We start from the raw sequence: 26,932 nt of genomic DNA, 5'->3' as shown, positions 1-26,932 counted from the left end.
AAGGCTAGCCTGAATTTGTTCTCCACGGTTAACCCTATCAGGCCAGGGCTTCTCTCAGCACTTTGCCTGACCCTGCAGCCACAGACCTGGCCTTTGGAGGCAGATAGGCATCTCGCAGTCCCTTTTATTTCATTTTTACCCAGAGAGCTCTGAGAACAGATCTACCCCTGGGCTCAGGCCAAGTGAGTTAAAATCCGAGCTGGGAAATGACCTGGGCTTTAGAAGGTCATTTCTTAAATGTCCAAGGTCTGAAGCCAGGGTTAAGAGTCCTGAAAGGGTTAAGAATGGCTAGGCTATGAACAGTGGATGACACCTCATTTTCTTCTAGCTGCTACTAGGTGGTGAATAGCCCCATTTTAGAATCTCTTTGTCAGATGCAACCAAAATCTGGTTTTCCTCACTCCCTTCTCCCCGGCTGTAGTTAAGTTACTTCTCTTTTTCTCCCTGAAACAGCCTGGGGTTTTTGTTTGTTGGTTTTTGGCTCTCTGCCCCCACTGTTTTGGCTGCTCCAGTCTCAATATCCATTAATTTCCCCACATTTCCTCTAAAGAGCAGGAACGCTGGGAATAACACCCGTTTATTCTACTGCAGAGGTCAGAAGGCAGGCTTATCTCTGGGTCCATGTCACATGTAACGTCTCTGACCTGCATCCGTTGTTTCCCACAACATTTTAATTTAGTCATAATCTGATTTTTATTAGCAAGAAACTGAAACCACACCATGGGATGAAAAAAAATCAAGATTTGGTGCAAATTCAAGCCCCAAATACCAACTCTGATTTTGGGGGTCAGGACCATAATCCCATACATAAAATTAAAGGGCCCACTTGTATATCCATAATAGTTTCAGTTCCTTATAAATATAGACTAATTTCTAATCAGTTGAGTTTCTAAGATGTATTTAGTTGCTGTTTTTCTGAGTGTTAACTCCCTCCCCCCATCCCCACCCCATTTTGTTTGCTTTCTTCTCCTGTCCTGCTTGCTCTTGTTAAACCAACCCTTAAAGGTCAAGCTGACAAAAGCTGCCCCAGGTGAAATGGAATTGGAAGGTCAGCCCAGACCTTAGCCTGTGTCTTAAAGTGAGCTGGAGATTGCTTTCTGTGTCCCAGTTATGCCTGAGGAGATAGATGTGGACCTGGAAAGTTCCAGCACTGGGTCATGGCTAGCATCCCCAACCTGTCTTGGATCTGTGGCACCTTCTAGGGAGGGCCTTGTCCTCCATGGCCCACACTCTGGGATGCTGTAAGCTGGACTCAAGAAATCACAGAAAAGCCAGCCTTGCACAGAGACCGCAGAGACCACAGGAGACAGCCAGAGACTGGGCCAGGCAAGAACTGGACATCAAATGGCCGCCCAGTCTCTGGACATGGCATCTGGGAGCCACTGGACTGTGCTGACCACTTTTCATGGGAAAGCTAGATTCCTCAAGACATACACAGACAGCCGAGAGGCCTTGCATGTTGCCGGGTCTATAAGGTTGAAAATCTTACCCCAAATTAAATAGGAAAACCAAGTCGAACGTCGAGATTTTCTCTAGCAAGCAATGGTAACATCAAACAAAAACCCATCACGCCCTTTTACAACATCCACAGTTTGAAGAGAAAGGAGGGGATTTGGGGTCTTTTCATTTGTCTCTAGTCTCCGAAAAATGCTCGCCCCGTAAGAACAAACACTATGCGCAGGGAAGGGAAGAAGCCAGCTTGGAGCCTGACAGAGTCTTAGAACTCTGAAACCCTACCGGGACCCAGACCCAGGCGCAGTGAGCATGTTACTCAGCTAGGTGGCTTCAGGGAGGACCGCGGCAGTCTCTGCGCAGTGCGCAAAGGTCCCCACGGACTAGAAAGCATAAACTATGTCTGATTGCTGTGAACCAACCCTGAAAGTATGACGTCTCTCGCCTTTCCCAGTCCTGGTCGGCCAGGATTGTGTACCTCGGCTACCTAGGCCCAAATTTCTTTTACGTTGAGTCCACACGTTGGAACGATCCGGACGCGAAGTGCTCCCAACTCGGAGCTCAAGTCTCTCCCACGATAGCCAGGGCTGCGGCCACCTCCAGACGAGGCGTGGTGACGAGCGTGGCGAGTACCCTCCCCCGCCCCACCCCCCTGCATCCCCACCGCCTCCCGGCAGCCGGTCCCCTCTCCTGTCGCCGTCTCAGGCTTCCCTTCGTGAAGCCGGAAGCTTTCGTGAAGCCGGAAGCTTTCTGAGCCTGTCGCCTGCCACCGCGGAGATGTCAGATACTCACCTTTCGAGTGTTTGCCAAAGTGACCGAACGCCAATCAGAACCACGAGGAAGCTCTGCCGGCCTCTTTCAGGCAACAAGAAAGAAAGGACAAGCAGACGGCCAGCTGGCAATCCCTTATTTTCCGCGAGCTCCCCCAAAATGCTCCTCGGTACCGCCAACGCAGCTGCCAGGTTTAATAACTGTGTCAGACAGCCCCCCCCCCCGCCCCCGAGGAGCCACAGATGACAGGCGGGGGGACCAAGTTGGCGCCTTACACCGCAGTCTCCCAGCGTCAGTCATAGAAAAGATTGCACAGGGATCTAGCACGCCAAGGTTAAATGCCAAAGAATTCTCCAGAAACCTCGCTTCTTTCCTATTTACTTGGCAGCATTTCTTTCAGGAAACAAGGCGAATGAACCAAACCAGGGGCAAGTACTGTGAGCTAACCTGCATCTCAAAAGGAAAGGACCTTATGCGGCTTCCTCCAGCCAGGTTGCTACTTGACTCCTGGGCCTTGGTGGGATGTCTTGGGCACCCCGAGATGCGCAACAAGCCCATGCAACTGCGCCTCACGTTTTAATGGCGCACATCAAACTCCCTCGTCTGTTCCTAGGACTCTGTTCAACAGGACCTTACTGTGTGGGGACGCTCTGCAGCAGTTCATCCACTTGGACCATTTCCAAAGTGCAAGCGGCTCCCGGAGACAAGCTGGATACACCGAGGCAGGAGGAATCAGCAGTTCGGTTTTGCAAGCGCACCATTAAGGCCGAATATTCCACCCAAAGTACTGTTTTAGAGCACATCACAGCCTAGCGGCCACACCTCTTGGTCTCCCAAGGGTCCTCACCCCAGCTGGCTCCGCCCCAGGCCTCTACTCAGGGCGCTGCACCTGCTTCCACTCTGCGGAGTGGTTGCCTTGGAAACCCTGGAGAGCTGGTGCTCCCGGCAGACACTCTGTTGCCCTGACAACAGCGACCCAGCTCTGGGTGTGCCAGGAATAATGTCAGGGGTGCTGCTTTTTAAATACGGATTCAGGGCTGTGCTAGGGACTGGTTAGTAGAGCAGGGATAAGAAAACAGTGATATTCGGGGATGCAGGTTGAGCCTCAAGAGCCTGGGTGGAGTCAGTGGGTACCACTGACTAGCGACACTGTCTCTTCACCCCTTTTTACCAAGCAAGTTTATACGTGACTGTAAAACACATTCCATATTTCTTTTATTCAGCATCAGATGCTTAAAGGGGTTTCCCAGCACGACCTGCCCCAGGTAGGAATGTTAGAAACAGAGGGAATCCCTCCTGGGGTAATAGTGAACCGTGGATGATATCTTGGTATAGACATTCAAGACCTCTGGTTCTGTTGTGCACGTGGCTAAGAAGCTTACACTAACCCAGTGGCATGTGGGTGCTTCTGTTAAGGAAGTAAGACAGCACCAGGAAGGGTCAACCAGAAGACACCTTCCGGGGCTGAAGCTACAGACTCTGGAGGCTGGAATAACCCATGCAGAAGAGCAAGGGAGTGTTTGCACTGTTCTGTTTAAAGTGAGACCATGCAATAAAGGAATAATGTGGAATAAAACATTCAAAGTCACAGATTGGATATCTAGAAAAAGGAAAAAACTGGATGACAGCTGGCTTTTTTCTTCTTTTGGTGTCTAATCCGTACCATAGCGAAGCAGAAGCCAAGAGAATATTTTCAAAGTAATGACAGAAAATAGCCATTATATTAGCCAGGGTTCTCTAAAGAACAGAACTGAGAGAATGTGTGTTTATATTACAGGGTTTATTATTATTATTTTCTCATGTTACATGGGCTAGGCAGTTCAACAATGACTGTCTATATACCTGGGGGCTAGAGCTTCATCCCACATGGATGGAGCTGAGTGCACTTCCCTGCTCTATAAGGCACTCAGCTTCAAATAGATTGATACAGCCACAGAAAACATGTCAGTACACCCATGCTTCGTATGTACATGGCTGCCTATTGTGTTTCAGGCACCACGAGCTTAGGCCCCTCAGACCGTTTTCCATTTGCCTTGTGAGATATTACAACTGTGGGGGGGGGGTGTCTCATCATGCTTGCTCTCACCATGAAGGGAAGGCGTTAAGTCAAAAGATGGCATCTTTAAGAGTCATTTTCAGAATTCTGTGTATCATACCACATGACCCAGCCATTCTGATTCTGGACCTTATCCCGAGTGAATAAAATGATACACATGTCAACTTGAAAATTTGTAGGCAGTTACTTACACCAACTGAAAGCCAGTAGGAGCTCAAATCTAAACTAACTTATAACACTAACAAATGCTTTTCATTTGATCAGAGATGATCTGAAAAAAAAATTCCAAAAGTTAGGGCTGAGGCAGAGTTTTGCTTTTGTCTTTCTAGGAAAATAAAAGCATCTGACTAAGAAATCTAAAGTTTTTCATAAGAAAAAGAATAAATCATCATGAAAAATGTCCCAAGAAAAAGAGTAAATTTGTCTAGTAGTGTAGCACACTTCCAACGGGATAAAACTTCATAAATCTTCCCAAATATTCGTTTCTGTTATTTTCTGCAAACATAAGTCATATGGTCTTGCAGTCCCAATTTAATTAAAAATCAAAGCTGACTTTGTTGGAGCGTGGCTCTCTCCTTCTCTAATCCCAAGCATGCTTGAATAAAGAAAATCCAAAATCTCAGTCTCATGTCAGAAGAGTCACCTGATATGGGACAGAAGAAAAAACAAGATTTAGGGACTATTCTATTGCCACTAATGCCATAATCCTTTGGTTTTATTTGTGACTCTTTAAAGCTTTTCTTAAGGTATAAATATTATCTCTAAATTTATAAGATTACCATATATATTTAAACTTTTCGTCATGATATTAATGGTCATATAGAGTACTAACTAAGTCTAGAAATAAGCTTTATCTAGCTTCCTGTATATGGTTTCAGGCTTGAGTGTGAGCAGGTAACTAATAATTAAGCTGTATTCCTTGGGTTTCTTTAATAGATTGTAGTTCTGTAACCTCTTAGAGATCTGCTACACATGACATTTAAAATGTTTAAGTTTTCTTCAGTGAACTGTGACCATTCCTAACAGTGACCTGTGAAGTCTCCAAAAGGATGATGGGGCCCCACAATGACATTGTTACACATTGTTACCACAGTGGATTGTGGTAACTTCACTAAGCTGACAAACACCTCCCAAAGATGCTTTGGACTACAAGCTGGTCAGAACAATCTCCAGATGGTTAGCTAAGATGGTTCAGCATCATAGACTGCTCCAGCCAGGACTTCAGGTAAGCCTTGCACTCTCTCATCCCACTGAGACTGGACAGCAGCTAGCTTTCTTAGGACTTTATCTCAAATTTTTCAGGGTCACCTAAAGGTGCCATTGCCCCCAGACAACAGAAAGTAATTTTTAAAACATGATGCCCACATTCCCAAGAGGTGGGGTGGAAGGTTTTTGGTCATTCTGTGGATATTTGTCATTGTTTGGTGGGGGGGTGGTTACAAGTTGTTATTGGTCATGGTCAGGGAAGAAATTAAGCAAAGAAAATTAGATTTAGGGATCTTCTTCTGAAAAGAAAAAGGGAGGATATAGAAATGACAGGATGAAGGGTATTGTTGAATCTACTTTCAAACTAAAAGGGAACTGCTAGCATCAAATATTTTACATTGGTATGGATTTTTGTATATTTGATACAAATTTAAGGTTTGTTATACTGTAATATGTTTCTACTTTTGTTTAAGGTATTTTACATATTAATACAAATTTAACATTATTTTTGTTATACTGTAGTATATGTTTCTATTTCTTGTTTAAGATATTGTATCTATGCAGCTCAATTTAAAATATAGTATAAAATTTTAGTCCTTGAAAACTATTAAGGATAATAAAGAAAGTCAAGATAATAGTTAATCATCTATAACAATCAAACTTACAGTCATGTTAGGTATGTTTTCAAGGTCAAACATAGATATATTTTCAATAGATAGATGGTTTTCAACCACTTCAGAGACCTACAAAATATGGCATTTAAAATGTTTTAATATCCTAAGACTTTTCATGACAGTGTGATACATCTGCTCATGGCAGTACCAATTTACTTAAAAAAGATAATGGGCATTGGAGAACCTCCATATGGAGTTTACTTTTTTTTTTAATTTTAATTTTTATTTATTTATTTATTTATTTATTTTGGAGTTTACTTTTATTGTGGCAAAGTTAGCCACTGGGCAAGAAACTGTCCCTGCATTGACTGATGATAGCATGCTGTCCAAATTGGACAAGCAGAACTCAAAAGAAGGTGATTAACAAACTTTGCCAAGACAAGGTAGGACAATACTTTAAAATCCTGGGTTTACAAAATAGTCTATTAGATATTCTAAACCTGTAGGCTGAAGATGGATGCCCAATGTTGCTGAGGAAGCTTTGGTGACTGCCCAGGCAGCCAGATGTCTCTGTCATTTCTATAGTTTCTATAGCATAGTTGTTTGCTCTGCACTTCCTGTTACTCAGGTAATATTATATCCTTCTAGGTTTCTGATGGGGTTGAAGACTAGATAGTTATAGCTACAGTTTTCCTTGTTATTAAATTTTTTAAAAAAAGAAATTCACAAAAGAGTTGCAAAGTGTATAAGGCTGAGAGACATAAAAACTGAAGGTGTTTATCTAAGAAAATGTTTTGAGGTCTGAAAAGATAGTTTTGGGTTGGGTAATACAAGTTAGAATAGAAAATGAATTAGGTACAAAACTTTGACTCGCCAAGGTAGGCTAAATAATGGAATATTTTTCCTGAATTTGCCCAATGCAAACTGACCAGACATCGTGAATGTAATTCTTACCATATAGTTGTTCTTACTGGATATAGTTTTACTGTGTTAGAGTTAAAACCTTCCCTTTTTATTTAGACAAAAAGCTTGTGGGGTATTTTGATCATGCTCTGATATTCCTGAGATTGCCAATAAAGTTTACCTTGAATCATAGGGCGGAACTAGCTATCGGTGACCAGAATCAGCTATAGAGGTTTTCAAGGACTCAGGACATAGAGAGAGACACAGGAAGTAGTAGGGAGGGGTTAGAAAGATTGGCAGGCATTTGGATGGAGGAAGGGAAAGAGAAGTGGCCACTGGTTACTTCTCTGCTACTTCTCTGATCAATCAGGTTTTAACCCCATATCTGACCCTCACATTTTTATTAATAATAGAATAATTTAGATAATTGTTACATAGAATTGAAAGTTGGACCATTAGCAACTAGTTTTGCTCCACTACAATACAGGAACTGCTTATTCTAACTGCTCTTGTCTGGCTGGATGCCCAGTGCAGACTCAGGGGGCCACCAAGTGAGAGGAGACAGAGAAGCTGGGGGCTGTGTCTGCAGGCTGCTGGCTGCCTGGCATATTTCCTTCTGCTTCCAGTCTTCTCTGGCCCCACAGACTCGGGACACTGCTCCATTCCAGGGAACCCTTGAATCCTTGAAATCCCAGGTGGTCCTTTTAAAGCACACATAATTTGATTAACCGTTTTTAAGAGTGTGAATGGTTGGGCAGTAGTGGTTAATGTCTTTAATCCAAGCATTTGGGAGGCAGAGGCAGGTGGATCTCTGTGAGTTCAAGGCCTGCCTGGTCTACAGAGTGAGGCTCCAAAGCTTTGTAGAAACCTTGTCTGGAAAAAACAAAATAAATAAATAAATAAAATAGTGTGAGTATCAGGGTCAAAGCCCTTCAGGATCAGGCTGGATGCTAACAGAAGCCGAAGAATGTGGAGGGACAGGCTGTGGACTCAGAAGGGCAAGGGGGCAAAGGCAGTGGATAGTTTTCTCGCAAGGAACTAATTAGACTCACCATTTATTTGAATATGGTCTTCTGTCAACTATCGACAAACACCACACCCACTTCCCTTCCAGGTCAAGAACAAGTGCCCAGATCTTTTCTTCCTACTTATGACCTCTTATCAGTAAAAAAGAAAAAGAAAGAAAGAAATCACAGGAGAAGCAGACATTTCTCTGCTCATCGTGTCTAGTACACCAATCTGTAGCCACAAACCATAATATTTGCTCCTTTAAGAAAAAAAAATATGTTAGCAAGACTGAGGCTTAAATGCAAGGCTGTTTGTATCCCAGGCAAATGCTCAGCCTCTGAGGTGTACTCCCAGCTCATCTGGTGGCCGCTTTAACATGTGACATGCTACTGTCCACGGCTACTGTCCACAGCTACTTTCTACGGTTATTTGTAAGCCTGTATCTATGCCCCTCCTTGCAATAAGACCTGAAGTTTCCAGAGACGATTTGACTTGGGTGGGATTGAATTTATCCCAAGTCCCAAGAGGAGGACTTAACGGTTTTAACCCAACTGTCACTCCTACTGTGCCCTTTAAACACTGGCACTAATCGAATCAGAGAGAGCAGCCAGGAGATGTGGGGCTTTGGGGAAAATCAGCCTGTTTATCTCACAGCAGTCAGGGCTAGCAGAGACAAGAGCTTTTCCCTAAGTAATGTGTATGGGGATGCAGATTCTAGAATTACACAGCCATTTGTCATGCATGGAGATCCTCACTCCTGGGCTGCAAGCAAGAATTGGGGCTGCTTGGTGTAATCCAAGGATAAAGCCAATTTCATATAAGGCAGAATAGAGAGGGGAGATGCTGACTGGGGCTTAACCCCTTATCCCTGTCTCATGGTCCTGAATCTGATGGCAAAGTGTGTGTTCTGAATGAGCTTTCCATGGTCTCCTTACTCTTCTGTTGAAATCACCTAGGAATCCGTTTCCCCATCCAACCAGAGGTCATGAAAATCTCCCTCGGTAACTGAACTGCTGCCCTGAGAGCCCCCTCCTCATCTCCAGAGCTGACAGAGGAGGGAACTAGAAAACGCGAACATGGCAAAGTTACTTTGCACATTCACGGCCTTCTCCCCTCGGTTAAAACCCACACGTTCCCACCCAAGTGCTTCCACCTGCCCCGCCCTTCTGTGCTGAAGGTTGGTTTGTACTTTCAAATTTAGAGTGGAAGAAACATTTAGAGTTCACCCAAGACCCTCCGTGGCAAATAGCTAGCCGTCTCTCCTTGCTCATGTCTCCTGAAAAATAAGGGTCATCCTTCATACTCAGCCCCCACTTAAGAACCCTAGCTACACTTAGTTCCTCTCTCCTGCTTCCTGGCAGCTAGTCGCTGATTCAGTCTCCTGGTCCCAGGTTAATTTTATTTAACCAAACAAATGTAACACATTTTTGCATTGTTAAGAAAAGCAGCAGAAACAAATGTTACACACCTTTACACAAATGTTACACACCCTTACACGGTTAAAATAATATTTCACAACAAGGAATGTATCCATTTTCTTGAAAACTACAAAGTAGTGTTAACAAGAAAACCAAGCTTTCTCTACTGTGAGGTAAGATTCTACATGAGGGCACACATCATAAAACTGCTCTGTTGATAATGAGAAAATAAAGGGATAAAGTTCGCAGAAGTCTGGAAATATGTGCAATTTTAGTGTTTTTACGTATCACCTGAAAAACAACCTAATGAATTTTTTAAAATGGTAAAGTCAGTCTTTTTGTCTCTAATGCTGGGGATTAATGATCTACCACCGAGCTATATCCCTAGTCTCCAAATGTTGAAATTCTGATATCACTATTTTGAAGACCTCGGGGACTAATTAATCTAACCTTTTAGCAATAACAGTTGATGAACTCAGAAAAACCTGTGTGGTGCGCTAGAAGTGAAGGGACATGGCGCCATCTAGTGTCTGCCATAGGGATCAAACAAGCATTCAATTCGGCTTGTGTCCGCATCCCTGTCCATCCCTAGGGAATCACCAAGTACAGAGGAATGACTATTACGCCAAGAAACTGGCCAGTGACCCACAGACACTGAGATGTTCTTTAGGCTCATCAGAGATAAATAGTGACACATCCCTGTGTTCTTAGCACTTGGAAAGGCTGAAATAAATAGAATTTTGATAACAAAACATAAACAAGCGCTCTCACACAGGAAGAGCCCTATAGACTGGGTTTTGGCTAATGATTAAGGAAAACAACTGAGCCCCAGTAGCCCAGCTAGCTTAAATTCTTCTAATCTTAATGTTGGGAAATGTTTTCACAGGTCCTGAAGTACATTATAGCTGAAACAAAGCCTTAAAATGATTTAAGAGTAGAGTAAGATGTTTTGTCCGCTAGCTTTGGGGAAAAATAACCAAGAAGACAATCTAAAGTTTTAGAAAGACACAGAGCTGAATGAAGAACTCATTAAGTTCAGGAAACAAGGACAAACCAGCCCAGTTATTGTTAGCTGACATGTCTTTCTTTCTCGGGTGGATTGATGACCTAAGGTGATGATTAATTCCTTGTGCTCACTCATGTCCTCATCTCCTGATATAAAATCTATTGATGAGAGGGTGTGCACCCTGAAGGTTCAAAGTAGAGCTGACTGGTTCTTTTTCATGTATAAAAGTTTAGGTTTGTGATTTATTTAAGATTTCTTATAAGATTGCCTTTCAAGACAATTAGTAAAGTGATGCTCCTTTCTTTGTAACCACGAAACACAGCCTGCCGGTAAAAGAACACCATGTTTGCTCACACTATTGATCTTTAGCAAGTTGCTTGGGTATAAATGTACGTGAGTTCTTGGGATAATTTGTTTTTCACCTGAAATGTGTGAAATGTTTAATCATGTAGGGACAGGGAAAACATGTTGATTTTAAATGTTTATTCCTTGTAATCAATCACTTTGCAAACAGAATGTAACTTTGTAATGTTTGACAAACATTGTAACTTTTTATGTTGCCTGGAAGATTTTGCTGGGGGACATAAGCCATAAGGGAAAAAATATAGATAGAGTTAGGGAAAGAAGAAGGGAAACATCAAGAATAAAGATAAAATTAGGAGTTAGAAGGAAAACATCAAGAATGAGAGAATTAGGAGGAAAACATCAAGAGAGTTAGAATGAAGCCATTAAGAAAGACAGAAGGGGCATTCTGGATAGAGATAAGAAGAGAGACTAGAGAATACACAATAGAGAATGCAGAATCTGAAACAAAAGAAGAATTTAAAAGAAAAAGGTCCGAAGAAAACCATTAATAGACTGTGTCTGCTTCCCTTACCCCCTCAGATAAAAGTCACAGTGCACAGTGGATTCCCCTGAGCCCGGCGTTGCTGGAGGCTGGCCCCCCCAGGCAGCGGTACCTAAGACCTGTTTGGGCAACTTGCAGAGACCCTGTCTCGAATAAAAAGTGAAAGGGGATTCGGGGATATAGCTGGGTAGTAGGGGCACTTGCCTAGTGTGTAGGGTCCTGAGTTCAAATCAGAGAGAGAGAGAGAGAGAGAGAGAGAGAGAGAGAGAGAGTAAGATTGTGGGCAGTGGTGTGGTACAAGCTGACCGGTAGCTCTTGCATGTGTGGGTAGCACAATGACAGAGAACCCAGAAGAGATCGCTGTCTGGGGAGAGGGGCCGTTGAGGTTGACCATGGCAGCAGAGGAACGTCTGGCTCTTTACTAACGATGGTCGATGGTCACTCTTTCTGTTACACCAGCGTTCACTGCATTCCTCACCACACTCTAAATTGGGGGATTTTGAGGATGCCTCTTACAGCGAAAATGAAAAAGACAAGGAACACAGAGCCGACTGAATCCAATGGGTTGGTGGTGCACGATACTGAACACTTAACATAAGATGCAGGACCCAACACCAGACTCGGGTGGTCTCGTTTGGTTCCCACCACTTTTACCCCCTTCTTGGATCTAACAAAGGGCTGAAATTGGTGAGTGTGGGGGGCGGTGATATTTGCTGATGGCCCACAAGCTGAGGAAAGCGTGAGCCTCCTGCCTGCTCCCGGAGTGTGAAAAAGTTAACACACAGCACCAGCCCTGTGACACTCACAGGAGAGATTGTGAGGGACACCTCACCCTTGATCAGCAGCCTGCTAGGCCTGTAAGGTACTTTGCAACACATGACCGATGCACCAAACAGTAATATGAGTTGGCACTTGTGTTAACTTGGTCTATAGGGGTTTGGAAGACCCAGCTATCCGTATGGATGTAAATGACCCACAGGTCTGTCATGCATCTTGTTTTCCTTTCCTTTCCTCCTCCTCCTTGTCACATTCACGGCCTTCTCCCCTCGGTTAAAACCCACGCAAACCCACCCAAGTGCTTTCACCTGCCCTCCTCCTCCTCCTCCTCCTCCTCCTCCTCCTCCTCCTCCTCCTTTGGCTTTTCCCAGACAGGGTTTCTCTGTGTAGCCCTGGCTGTCCTGGAACTCTCTCTGTAGACCATAAGGAAAGGCATTAAATGCGGTATGTGTGTGGTGTGTGCGTGGCGGGGGTTGTGGTGCTGGCGATCAATCCCAGGGCATCCTGCACGTCAGCAAAGAGTTCTGCTACAAAGTCCCCCCCCCCCCCATTGGCTATTCGAAATGAAGTTTGGGTTATAAAGAAGAGCCATAACTTCTTAGGAAACACTATTAAGTAACAGACACCCTGGCCCCACAGAATCACTTTGAAAATTCTAAAGCAAGCCATTTTATCTTTTTCTTTCTGCCTTATTGACTGCACTGTGGACAGACGCATGAAGTAACATTTGTGTGTGTGCAGGGTAAAGCAAGGGTCACAGCGAGGGCAGCTGTGGACCGTGGAATCCAGACTGTGGGACTCTGTGAAAAGGCTTGAAAGGCTGCTGCAGAGGTGGCGGAGACAATAATGATGCAGACAGTGACCGTTAGGATGCTGAAGGTCAGGGAGCTGAGATTCAGGCATTTGGCAGTGGAGGCGCAGGCCTAAGCTCACATCACCCACCATCTTCCTGTCCCTGGACCTCACAGAGCAGGCAAGAGTGTTGAACAGAGACCATGGTCAGGCACAGAGACCTCTCTGGCATGTTGATCATCTCACCACAGCTGAGTTCTGGGGTTCCCCCAGCTCAGTAACCCCATCCTCCTCTTTATCTCATAGTTTGGGGAAGATCTGGCAATGGTGCTCAAGAAGGCTTTGGAATTGTGGCTCATGGTATTGACTTGAACAATCGCCCCATCTGGAGGATGGCTGCAGCTACCCTCCACTTTATCTTTTAAAATAAAGTATGTTCTTTGAATTCAAAGGACATGAAAATTTCTTTTGTGTTTTCTCTCTACCGAGAATATTCAAATATAAGTTTTTTTAGGAAATCTGACCACTTCCTGAGTCTGCAATTAGTGCATTGTCCACAAGAGGTCACTCTTTCTCCAGGGTGCTCAAGGGAGCATCTGGGCCACAGCTGAACAGCCAAGAACAAAAGTCGCTCCAAATGAGGATGGAGAAGGAAAATTTTAAAACTGCAAAAGAAACCCAGCATTCAGTGCTGCCTCCCCAACTTTCGTGATTGCAGTTTGCTCCAGACCTGCTAAACACGACATTGAAAAGAGCATTCGAGCCGGGGCATGCCGATCGATTTGCAACTAAGTTAAATGTGAAACAATAAAAACTTGAAAGCTTATGATTGTTTGTTTCAAAGATACGTTTTGCCTGGTGTGATGGTTCGGCCCTCATGTCCCCTGTAGACCCAGCATTCATATTTGCGGGAGTTTTTTCTTAGAATGACACACAGAAAGACATTCAATTTTGACACAAATCCTATTTGGTGGAGATAACATCCCAGCTTCTCCCAGCACAGAGCCCAGCTTCTTCTTGTTTAGTTTAGTCTTGTTTACCAATGAAGACACACACCTGATCCACTCGAGTAGCCCCCCACCTAAACTTAATCAAGACAGCTTTCACGGTCCATTTTTTAAGAACTAGCGAACATCCAGTAACACAATGACAGCAAGATCTCCCAACAGGAGCACACTCACGCCAGGAAACTCAGGCCTCCTGTTTACTTACCCGGCTTGAAGTTTCTGCTATGACAGTTTCTTAGCTCTGTGTTTTTTTTTTTTTTTTTTTTTTTTTTAGCTCTGTGTTTCTTTCCTGCAGCAAACAGCAGTGCTCTGGGCTCCCCAGGGGCAGCTTAGGTGGGACTAAGAGGCCCCCCGCCCCCGTGCACCAAAGCAGAAGACAGGAGCTTTGGGGAGCTGCAATGATGCATTACGGTACATGATAAAGACCCAGAACCAGATGCAAATAACCATATCTCCTTGTTTGCCAAAGCTTTGCTGCTGGGTTTTTTTAGGGTTTCTTTCATAGTGTTACACTGAACTCAGCACGCCTTTCCGGAGGATATTTTTAGATGTAATTACCTTAAGAGCTTTCAAGTTCCTGGAGTTTTATCTACATGAGTATCTCTTGGCCCAAGAGACCTAAAGTATTGAATGAAACGAATCTCCCTTTAAGAGGCCAGGGCATTGGGGAAAGGCTACTTGTATCTGGGTACCAGGTTAGTATCTTCCTTGAAGGGGAAAATGGCTCGGGTGAGGGTCTGTGAGGGCTTGAACCAGGGCTCGGGTGTTCCTACCTCCTCTCTCCCAGGAGAGTTCCCCCCAAGGACTCATGGGTGGGTGCCCAGGTATCACTTCTCAGCCTGACCATATGCTGAGCAGGGCTGTCTCAGTTCCCTGTCCTTTGACTAGGCTGAGGTGCACAGACCCCAATACACCCCCTTCAGAGCCACGCTGATTCCTGAACACAGCTTTCAACCTCTTTAGATACTTTTGTCACAGTGTAGCTCGCCCATCTTTGTCCTGGGTTCTTATGGTTGGGCAGACTGTAGGATCTGAGATGCTGAGCATTGGGGTAGAATGAGGTTACTTGAGCAGCAAATATTCCAAAACCTGCTGGGCCATCTTGGGCCCTGATGATGCCCCAGAGTTTATGAACCAATAGAACAAAGCTACAGAAGAAGAAAACTGGGGGTGAGACCTGGCGGGGCCGCATGGAACTCAGCAACAAGTGTGCTATCCAGCATGCACGAGTCCCACCTCAGCACAGTGTGGAACTCAGCAGCAGCGTGCTAATCCAGCATGCATGAGTCCTACCTCAGCACAGCAACAAAAAAGAGATACAGGGTTGATTTCTCCCACAGTATTTCTGTGTTCCGGATCCTTTAGAATTCTTATTTTATTTGGAGGCACGGTCTCATTGTGTAGCTCTGGCTGGCCTGGAACTTGCTATGTAAACCAGGCCTCTGGCTCCAGAGTGCTAGGATTAAAGACATGTGCCACCATGCCCAGGTCCATGTCCCTTTTTGAAGGCACACAGCTAGGACTCAGGCCCGCTAACCCTACTGGTTAAATGAAAAGCTGCCTGTATTAGGACCCTACAGAATAATAGCCAACAGGATGCGTGAAGTGTGTGTGAGTCGGGGGTGGGGTGGCTCATGACACTATCCGGTAGGGCTAGCAAGCCTGAAATGTCATGATGGCAGGACGCTCAGACAAGATACCCCACTGTCACCCGAGGGAATGCCCACCCCCAGCCACGGGTGTACCTCAGTCTGTTCAGCCTTCTGATCAGGCCCACCGTTTATGGAGCGATCTGCTCTCCTGAGCCTCCTGGTTTAATGTTAATTAGGGTGGGACTGCAGCCCCGTGATGGAGGAGCCCATGCCTGGTGTGTAGGAAACCTTGGACTCAGTCCCCAGCACGGAGAGAAAGGACAAAAGTGAATCATATCTAAAGAGTGCCTTCGGGGCAATAGCTAGCCTGGTATTTGACCAAGCAACCGGGCACCGTGTGTACCACAGCTTAGCCAGGGTGACACACAAAACTCACCGCCACACCCTGTGACGCCAACGCCCATCAAAGACTGGGAAGCCATGTGAAGGGGTGGGGGAGGGTTCAATTTTAAAACTTAGCAAATCCGAACCCCCTAATTTCTGATTCACTTCTCATCGCTTCTAGAAAGTTCTCTCTGACCTCCCGCTCTGAGTTCCTTGTAGCTACGTCGTGGACCTGGCATACACTGCCCTGACCCAGAACCAGGGTTCTCAGTTGCCGCTAAGTGTTCCCTCTCTACATCCGGCTTCCATCCTTCCCACCCAGCACCTCCTTTTCGCTGCACCCACTCCTCACAGTAGGCACTCAAAATTGACTGTGTTTAGTGATGGAGTTCATGGTTTGGAGTGTCCTCAGAGTCCCCACACCATTGAAAGAGACATTCAAGCCACCTGGAAAGCCTTGGCACCAAGATGCCCAGACAGCCCCCATCCAAGATGGCAGATGACTGACGAGTCTGTATAGTCAACTCTGTCCTCACTAAAACACTCGCCATCTCCCAGTGCTGAGCTCCACATGGCTGTTCGCCCCGCTGATAGAAACACATTTTTTTCTCACCCACCATCAGATAGCAGCTCTGAGTCACTTCCTCAAGAATGGGGGTTCACAAGCAGGATCTTGGGTGGAAGGCTCCTGGCTGGTGCGCTGGGCTTGTCGATTCTCATTCCTTCATTCTCGAAGAATTATTGGGTGCTGACTATGTGCTGGGGTGTGTTCCAAACATTCAAGGAATTCACAGCCCACGGGCTCCAGGTTTCGCTCATATCTCCATGGAGAGATGCCAGCTTCCACTTGCTATTTTGCTACAAAGGAGACTTCTGGGTCAAACCACCAAGCCTTCCTGTGACCTCACCTTTAAACCCGAAGAGTCAAAGCTTTTGGCATTGTGATGCCCTAGGTTATTTCTCTTCCAGAATAATATGACCTGCAAGAGTGGCTCGTATCGGGCATCAAATTAGGAAAACTAAACACAGTGAAAACCCCTCTCTCTTCCCACTTTCTCTGATCAATTATTCATAGGTAAACTCAGAAATCCAGAGGAGTGGAAAATGGTTTCCCCTGTAATTATAAAATTAGCCTACTGTAGAATTTAGATCACAGACCAGAAATGTCTCCAGAGTGTTCGAAAAAAAAAAAAGAAAAAAAAAAAAACAATAAATTGCCAAGGTCAAAACTCACCAGTTATTTTCTACGTCTATAATTTTATCTATCAACACACTTCTGAGTCCTCTCTTTTCTGATGTTGCCAAGGGTATTAGAAGTCAGAGACTCTGGGTGCTGTTTTTGTTTGTTTGTTTTGTTTTGTTTTGCATTTGGTGGCATGAGGACACATACCAGAATGGTCTTCATAAGAATTCCCTATCTCAGGCGGCTGTGCTCATTCCTGCGTGTGGCTTTGGAGAACACGGGTTACATGGTAAGTTCAGCAGGCATGCTAAAGGAAAGAAACTAGGTGCACACAGCTTTGGTGGATCAGCCTGTGTCATGGTGTGACTCTGAGGTGTTCCCCCAGCACTCATGATTTGAATGTCTGTTCCCCAAGTGGCAATGCTGCTTTGGACAGCTGTGGAACTGGGTCTACCCGGCAGAAGTGGTCACTAAGGGCGGGACCTGCCCCTAGTTCTGCCTGTCTTAGCCTTCTGTTGAGGTCACAAAACACCATGACCAAAGTGATTTGGGGAGGAAAGGAGATATTTCCTCTTGCAGTTTGTAGTCTCTCATCCAGAGAAGTCAGAGCAGGAACCTGGAAGCAGGAACTGATGCAGAGGCCATGGAGGAACGTTGCTTCCTGGCTTGGTCCTTTTGGCTTGTTCTGCCTTCTTTCTTGTAGCACTCAGCCCCACCAGCCCAGGGCGGGTACCACCCTCAGTGAGCTGGGCTTTCCCACACCAATCAACAATCAAGAAGATATACCACAGGCTTGCCCACAGGCCAATCTGGAAGGGGCATTTACCCAACTGAGGTTCTTGCTTCCAAAATAACTCTGTCTTGTGTTAGTTGACGTAAACTAGTCATCTCAGGTGTTATGCTCTGTGCTCCTTCGGTGCTATGCTGTGCAGAGCCCCTGGTGGACACGTCCACTGCTGTGGGCTGAGCCTCTCTGCCGTGACTTTCCTGTGACGGACTGAAATCCTCTGAAATCAGAAGTTCATGGAGTGCTTTGAGTGAAAATGGCCCCAGAGACTCATGGGAAGTGGCACAATTAGGAGGAGTGGCCTCTTTGGAGTAGGAGTGACCTTATTGGAGAAAGTGAGTCACTGGGGGTGGGCTTTGAGGTTTCAGATGCTCAAGCCAGGCCCAATGTCACTTTCACTTCCTTCTGTCTGTGAATGCAGATGTAGAACTCTCAGCTCCTTTCCAGCCCGTGTCTGCCTGCGTGCTGCTATGCTTCCTGTCATGATGATAATGGACTGAACCTTTGAATTGTAAGCTGTCCCAATTAAATGTTTTTCCTCTGTAAGAGTTGCCATGGTCATGGTGTTTCTTACAGTAATAGAACCCTAACTAAGACAATGCAGATAGACCTTTCTTCCTGACACTGTATCTGTTGGGATTGTGCTCGTCACAACATCAAGGTAACAAGCACACGATAAGAGAAGTGGAATTGTGACAAAACCTGATGGTCAGGTTTTTGGGCTTCGGAACTGGTTGGTGGGAGAATGTGGAAGAGTTTGCAGAGGCACGTTAGAGAAGCCCTAGAATGTCACTAACGTCTCAATGGGGCATTCTGTTGAGCATTCAGGATCCCATAATGCCAGGAGACACATAGACAGTAAGGACTGTGCTAATATGAGATCTCGGATGGGCACCAAGAGTCTATTTAAACTGGCAGTAGAAGCCACATTAAGTTCTGGCAAAGGGTTTGTGTATATTCTTCACATGTCCAGAAACTAGCTGGAGGCTTACAGTCAAACAGCAAGGACTTTGGTGGGGGAACTTTGAAGGCCACTTAGCCTTCAGGCTGTAGCGTTGTTACTGCTGGCTACTTTGAGGCACGTTTACAGTGAGGATTGGAAGTGAACAAGTAGAGCAGGAGCTGAGAGATTTAAATTTTGGTCAGGAAAGCGGGAACAAACACAGTTAAGGTTGTTGAGTGAGCAGATGCAGTCGGAGCGGCAGGAGTTGCTGAAGAGATGGGTGACATTAACATGACACAGGGCCGTGTGCCCACCGGGACAGCGGGAAACTACCATGAGGGCATCCCGGAAGTGGTGAGGTCTCACCCATCCTAGGCTTCCGGACAGGAGTGCTGTTGAGGCGTCTTGCTGGGAACAGGCCACCCAGAAATGTGCTGTTTCTTTTGTTTTGCCTCTCCCTGGGCACTCAGAGCCTGCTATAACTGAGGTCCAAGAGGCCTGACTATTTGTCTTAGTTGGGGTTTCCACTCCTGTACAGAGACACCACGACCATGGCAGCTCTTTTAAAGGAAAAACGTTTCACTGGGGTGGCTTACCTTTTCAGAGGTTTAGTCCATTGTCATCATGGCAGACATGGTGCTGCCATCAGCAAACAAGGTGCTGGAGCTGAGAGTCCTACATCTTGATAGGCAGGTAGTGGTCTGTCTCACTGGGCTGGCTTTAGCATATAGGAGACCTCAAAACCCACCTCCACAGTGACACATTTTCTCCAACAAGACCACACCTACTCCAACAAGGCCACACCTCCCATAGTGCCACTCCCTTTGGGGGACATTTTCTTTCAAACCACCACACAGTTTCTTAAGATGGTAGCAGAGCTTGGCATCATCCACACGGTACTGATTTTTCATGTCTGCAGAATGTTAAGAGTTATGAGATTATGGAGGCTGTCACCAAGAATTTTGAGAGAAATCTATCAAACAAAAATACCTGTAGCAGGTATGGATTCTTCATCAAGAGCAAAGAAAATGGAATTAACAGTTCCTGGAAGTGGAAAAATGTATGGATTTTTAAAAATGAAAATATGAACCAGGTATGGTAGCACACACATGTAGTCACCAATTTAGGCTACCTAGTAAGACACTTTTCTCTTACATATACACAAAAATAAGTAAAATTATATGTACACTTAAGTATGTCGATATTTTTAATGAAAATGTGTTCTAGTTCATTAGTACCCAACAAATTAAAACTATTACAGATGCTGACCCTACAATGGATCTGAGTTCATTTCCCAGCGTCCACATCAAGTGGCTCACAATCATTTACAACTGTGGCTCTGGGAACTCTGATGCCCTCTTCTGGTCTTTGTGAGAACTGCACTCACATACACATATACCCATACATAGGCACACACATAGCCACATATTTTTTTTAAAAAAAGTTAAATAAAAACAAAAGTCTCTTCATTATTTTCTAAATAACAATAGTTGAAATGGAAAGTGTCAATCAGTTATAAAAAGGTGAGGCAATTATGGTAATTTTACATATTGGAATGTAATACAGCAGATAAAGCAAATTGTGGGTATGTATGTGTTCACATAGATACGTTTGGAAATACTGTGAAAAGGAGAATTACAGCATGTGATGGAGTGTGTGTGTGTGTGTAGGGACAGTTGTGCGAATTTTGTTTATGTCGTGGTCCTATGTCCAATTGAACAGAGTCTTTAGTTCGAGAGAAACAGTTCACATTCAACTAGCCAGAATGGATCAGAGAGTCCTTAGTGGACTCAGGACCAGAGAAAGTGGGCTGGTGGGGGAGGGGAGGGGAGGGTAGAGCAGGGGCAGGGCTGGGACGTTGTGCCCCCTTTTGGAGTCAGGAGGCAAATGTTGAATGGTGGTGACTGTCTCAGGTTCTTATATTTGTCCCCGGGTTTTATAATATAATATATGATAAAAAGAAATCCCTTCAGGTTCTGAAGAATGTCTAAGAAATAGTAAAAGGGGAATCAAACCATCCCATAATTACAAAAAAAAATGGAACTGAAAAAGTCCTTCAACTTATCATCTGTTTGGCTCCCTTGTTTCAGAAGACAGAAAAATGTGGGGCCAGCACACACTTCCATCCTGCCCTCCCTTCCCCTCCCTTGCCTTCCCCCCCATCTCTAACTCCTTCCTGCTCCCTCCCTCCATTTAACACTGATTTAGCTGAGAGCGTTGCTTGAGAGTTTCATAACTGTTTCCTGGCAGGGATTTTGCACACAGCATGTCCTCATTCACCATCACATGTAGAATGGGTGTGACCTCCACCCCTCTGGGTGCCTGTTCCTGCCCTCTGCATCCACTGCCGTGTGTGGACCAATCTCCTTTCTGCCCCTATTCCCTGGCTTCTGTGGGCTGGCCACTCAGCTCAGAGTCAGCTGGGAACTTCATGAAAATGCTCTGTCCTTGGATCTGCTGCCAGAGATGCTGATTCAGTGGGTGGAGGTGGAGAGAGGAAGAGGAGCTGGCGCAGAGAGCTGTCTTAACACGTCCCTCTGAAGCGGCCCATAGATGTGGCTGCAGGGGACACCAGAACAGGGGCTGCATCATCTCCCCACCTTTGTTAAACACCTGCTGTGGTTTCGACTTCCGTGAAGAGCAGGGAAAAGGAGGTCCGGCTGGTGAACACGAGCCCGCAGAAACTAGGGCAAGGTTCACCACCTGCCTGTGGAAAGAAATGCTGGACTGATTGCCAAATTGAAAGCAGACTACCTATGCGGGTAGAAACGGCCACAGGAGTTTCCACTGTGGAGGCCAGGGGTGGCCGACGTAATGCAATGCTTGGTGAAGAAGAGGAGCCAGGCCCTTCCCCGAGCCAGAGTGGGTAGAGGGAGAAAACAGGGCAGAATCCAGCCCGGAGACTTCCTGGTTGTTTGTCACAATGGTGTGAGTGATGTCATATCACTTACTAACGTTTGCCTCTGATTAAAAAGGGACAAAATGTTGATTTGAGTTCGTTATCAGTACATTAAGAGAAAGCCCCGGCACGAATGTTAAGATGTCGTTGACACACAGAATGAAGAGCTTGTGAGCAGGACAGACAAAATATTGACTGTACAGACTCACAGCCAGGCTCTGAACCAACGCAACCTTAGTCTCCATGTTGCTTGTCCGGGTATAAGCTGTGTTCCGTGTCTGTTCACATGCTATGTCTGGTAATTATGAAACGCCCTCCATAGGCTCGAGCATTTGAATCCTTGGTCCCGTGCTGGTGGCACTGTGTGGGGAGGCTGAGATGCCTTCAGGAGGGTGGGACCACAGGGGGTGGGGTCTTGAGGCCGTAGCCTCGCCCCTCTGCTTCCTGGCTGTGGATGCATTGCGTGACCATCTGGCTTTTTGTTCTGGTAGCCACAGCCTCCATGTCACGATGCACTTGTCCCCCAAATCCTAAGACAGAATAACCTCTTCCTTCCTTAAACTGTTTCTTGTCAAGTGGTTTGTCCCAGGGGTGAGGGACACAGCTAAGCTACTGTGCACAGCTGTAGGGAAATGACCTCATAATGCGGCTGGCATTATCCATTTCTCTTTCTCTCAAAGGCAATGGATCCTAGGAACCCTTTCAGTCTGAGTTTCCAGAGTGTCGGGTGCGGGCAATGAGCTGGCCCACGTTCCCGCTTCCAGTTCCTGGAAACAGGGCACAGGCACCATTCCAGGGTTTGCTAGTGTGAATCTAGAATGTTCCCCAAATGCATGTGATGATGGCTTGTTCCTCAGCCTCTGTCAATCTGGGAGGAGGTAAAGCCTAGTGGGAGATAGTTTAGTCACTAGAGCGTGAGGTTGAGGGGATATGGGGACACGGTCTCTTCCTCTTTTTCACTGGTTCCCAGTGGCCAGAGGAGAGTGGCTTCCCCAGTCACAATCTTCCAACAGGATGAGCTGCCCAACACAGGACCAATGACAACAGGGCTAAGTGAACAGGGACTGAAACCTCTGGAGCCAGCAAAGCGAACCACCTCGCTCTCTTACACGTGCGCAGAAAGAAGCAAGACGCAGCTCTCCTCCCCTGCATGAAAGTCATTTCAAAAACCCGGATGTAAGACCTGCACTCAAAGACCCGGATGTAAGGCCCTCACTCTGACCTGCATCTGTCTAGGTGGGCCTTTGATCCGGTTTGGATCTCGAGTGTTCCTCAGAGGCCTGTGTGCTAACAGGTGTGTTCTCCAGCCTGTGCCGGTAACAGAGGTGGCCAGATCTTAGGCAGGGTATGGTAGGGCATTAGGTCGTTTGAGTTGCACCTTGAAGGGGATGTTGGTACCCCAGTGCCTTTCTCCCTCTCTTTTTTACATCCCAGCTGCCACGACAAGAACAGGCCTCCTCCATACACCCCATCCAGGATGTGTTGCCTCAGTACAGGCCCAAAGCAGCAGGACAAGAGAGGCAGGCTGAAGCCCCGCCCCCTGTCCGGTGATTGTCTCAGGTATCAGAGTGACAGAAAGCTAGCCAACAGCTTCTAGATTAAAACAGTTCTAAATCCACCCCTACCCCGCTCAACACATGCCCAGCTTTTGGAGACACAGTAGCACTGCGGATCCTTGGTTGGCCTTCTACTTCAGCTAATATTCTATGTGCTAATATTACAGCATCATGTTGTATCTTGAAGTCCTTAGGCTAAAAGGGCAAGGCCCACAAGAGAAGGCCCCTGAAGAGATATCGGTCATTCCTCAGCCTCAGCCCAGGCCGTGCAATGAGATAAAGCAGCCTTCTCCCCAAGTCGCCAGCAGGAGTGCACACGTCTTGATTTTTGCCTTCTGCTAAGAGATTTTTAAGGCACCCAATTTGAAGGAATTTCTTCTAGCAGCCCCTAAGAAACCAACAAGGGAGCAGAGGAGCTCTGGTGTAGACTGACCTCTTCACATGGACGTGAAACACTGAAGAGAAATGTGTCTGCCAGACCAATCAGATCTAGGCCTGTTTGTTCGTAACAGAGGCACCAACAAGCTGTTGGTAACAGGAAGGCTAGGACGGGTAGGTCAGAGCTAGACCACACAGCTTCAATAAGTCGTGAGTGTTAAGAAGGAAAAAGGCCGAGCTAACCAAGCAGCGGTAAAGCATGTGTTTAGCACATAAAAGGGCCTGAGTTCCATCCCAGTCACCCAAAGAGGGTGAAAACGGCAACCAGAGAGGGTGTGCCCAGGCAAGCACTGTCCTGGGGTGAGTCAGTTTCTGTTAACACAGACATGAAGGGGACATGCAGAGAAGACACCAAAGGCATGGCATTCTTCTGAGGACCGGGGGACTGGGGTAGTGGTTCCCCAGGGTACAGTCTAAGCATGAGGACAACTGCCTGGAAATTCGGGTGGAACTGAGTGGTTGAGCAGCTCAGTGTACAGCGGCAGTGTCAATGGCCTGAGGGGCCCACTCCCCCATAGCTGAGCAAGCCTCTGGAGACCTGTCACCTGGCACACCTGCTCCTGTGCCTGGGGACTGCTCCAGCACGCAGCTGGCTTTATGGCTCCTGACAGAGCACCTCGGGGCAGAGCTGAACTGCTGGTGCTTGTTTGTCTAGAGGAAGGTCCAGATTGAATCTCAGGATTTATATTCACGTGTGTTGAACAACACGAGTCTGCTATATAAATTATAAAACAGCCACACTGGGTGGAAGGCTGGCCAGTCGTGACGCCTTATAAGGCTGAAGAATGTGGGGGAATCTCCACAAGAGACAGGGTTTGTCTCCCTCAAACTACTATAAAAAGATTCCACAGACTGAGAGGCTTTGGGGCAACTGAAATTTATTTCTCACAGTTTTGGAAACTGGAGAAATCCAAGGTCTGCATATCCGGTGCTTGTGAGAGCTACTTCCTGGTTTGTGCAGTCATCCTCCTCCTGGGTTCTGCTGTGGCAGGAGAGAAACGCTCCACGTCTTTTATGAGGGCACCTGTCCCTTGTGAGGGTGCTGCCCTCCTGACGCAGCTCCCAAAGGGCACTTCAATAGTGCCACCCTTCTGTCAGGTTTCGGTGTGAGTTTAGGGATCACGCGAGCATTTGGTGCACAGCCGATCACAAAGCACCAACTGCATTGTGCGTACACACATGGAAACATCTTCCTTTGCCTCCTTCTTCACTGTATTTCCCCGAAATGACAACACAAATCCCACTTCTGTGATTTGAAGGAGGAAGAAGGAAAATCGGCTCCAGCACACCCTGCACACGCTTCTTTCCCCCTCCCTGTGCAAGGAATACTTAGGAAGCTCCCATGGCTTTCTTAGTCTCAGAGTGAGCAGGAAAACCCTTCCCTTAGCCTCGCCAGTCCACATGACATCCCGCCTCCTGTGTGACTCTGCTTCTGCGACACCATCCTTAACTGTCTCCCTGCCATGGAGTGGAAGGGATTGGGATAAAATTATAGACGTGGTCATCAGTCCAGCCTGAGCATGCGGACTCTCTACTCTGTCCCACATAAGGGGGTGGCTGGACAAGCCCACCCTAATAGACATGGGGCATGTTCCATGTGCAGTGACCAGCCCAGCTCCTTTTCCAGGGGCTCTTCTTCCCTCCAGCACCCCAGCTCCTGCCAATTTGTGCGCCACCTCTGTTGCTTTTAGAGAAACCAGTGAGCCTGTTGAATGGGTCAGTGCCCAGCCCTAGTGTAAGTCTCCAGAAAATCCCTGTGGGCTTCATGCCACACAGTAGTAGTAGCTGATTTATCTGATGTCTATAATTCAACATTTCCCCCATGGAAAGGCCAAGGTTATGGACTCACAGAAATCCCACCACAAACCCCTCAGCTCTCTCTGCTCTGCAGCCCAGGGGCCCTCTAGAGTCGCCCGCTGAGCCAGCCAGTGACTTTCCTTTGCCCTGCACAGGGAGGGCGGTGAGCTTGTCAGTCCCCCAGGCTGCATGCGACAATGACGGTGCATGTGTAGCACCATCCAGCTCATAAGTCATGCCTGTCATCCAAATGGCGGTGGCTGGCAAGTGAAACCTCTCCAAGAAAAGCTGGAGAGTCTGGAACGGCTTGTTCTTGGTAATCTCCTCTCCTCCCAAGGATCACAACTTCATATGCAATTACCACAAGTCAGCCACTTACTGGCCTGTTCTAGAATCTCGCTAGAAGAATATACCACACTCAGGAGCCTACATTTTATTCACAAATCTTCCTTCCTCTTTTGGGAATTGAAGCAAAAAAGCTGATATAGGAAATGTACCTAGAATATATAGAGACGGACTTAAAACCAGTAAGCATGGAGACAATCTAAAAGGAAAAACAACTGAAGTGAATAATAGATTATGAAAAGGGGCAGGCAGAGCTAGGCTATGGTGAACCACAAGATTTGAAGGAAAACTTGAATTAGAAATGGAGAAACACACACAGCAAGCTATGCATGAAGAAAGACCCTCTGTGGAGCAGGGTGGGGACTCAGGAAGTCAAGACTGCTGCTTTCTTCGAGCGGCTGGGTTTTAAGGGTCTTTAATGGTCTTCCTCCCTTGGGTTAGGGTTGTCAGTTTGAACAAAGATGGGGAGGCTGGTGTGTCGACAACTTTTGTAAACTCAATCTTGTTTTTGTGTTTACAAAACAGCAGGAGGCTGGGGAGGAGAGCTCACAAGTCCTTTGTCTTAAACTGTCAGGTTTTTGTCTCAGGTTTGGAGGTTAGGAAGAAGTCGGCCATCTTGTGAGTTCACCACCTTTATTCCCTAGTCAAGGCTCCTTTCCCTACCTGTCTGCCTATCAGGGAACCTACCTTCTAGTCCCTCAGGGTGACACTGAACTTCCTAGCCTCTTGCCTCTGCCTCCAGAGTTCTGGGATTACAGGCATGCACCATGACTCCCAGTTTGTGCAATGCCAGGGGAGCTGACCCCAGGCAAGCTCTCCATGAAGTCCTTGAACTGAACCTGCAGGTCTGTGGGCCTTCTTGATTAGATATCATGCTTCAAGAAGATGGGCAGGGCTGGGCATGAAGCTTAGTGGTAGACCTCTTGCCAAGCAAGCTTGCACAACACCCTGGGCTCCATCCCTTGTGCTAAACAAATAAAAAGATGGATGGAAGGCCAGCATTGAGCACAGCAGTGCAGAGGCCAGCTCGCAGGAAATGGAGGCTGGAACAGATTGCGTGTGCTCTGGAATCCGAGCGCATTCTGTTCCAACAACCTCATGTCCAAAAACCCAAACCCAGACCTCCACAACAACAAAAGCAAAATAAAAGC

At 46.4% G+C, this 26,932-nt stretch overlaps 1 protein-coding gene and 1 pseudogene across 1 annotated transcript in view; both read right to left on the bottom strand.

Moving 5' to 3' along the window:
• The window catches only part of Trim2 (tripartite motif containing 2), a 109,529-nt gene extending 107,151 nt beyond the window's left edge, over positions 1-2,378 (bottom strand). Inside the window, exon 1 of the mRNA XM_057756876.1 lies at positions 2,245-2,378. The gene's annotated coding sequence lies outside the window, so the exon portion shown is untranslated. The remainder of the gene's footprint in view (positions 1-2,244) is intronic.
• A 9,324-nt stretch (positions 2,379-11,702) lies between these two features.
• Positions 11,703-13,209, bottom strand: LOC130865745 (interferon-induced transmembrane protein 2-like; annotated as a pseudogene).
• Positions 13,210-26,932: the final 13,723 nt, after the last annotated feature.

This window comes from Chionomys nivalis, chromosome 24, assembly GCF_950005125.1.
Source record: "Chionomys nivalis chromosome 24, mChiNiv1.1, whole genome shotgun sequence".
NCBI lineage: Eukaryota > Metazoa > Chordata > Mammalia > Rodentia > Cricetidae > Chionomys > Chionomys nivalis.
The sequence above is the reverse complement of the archived record's forward strand: the minus strand, read 5'-3'. Positions and strand labels throughout refer to the sequence as shown.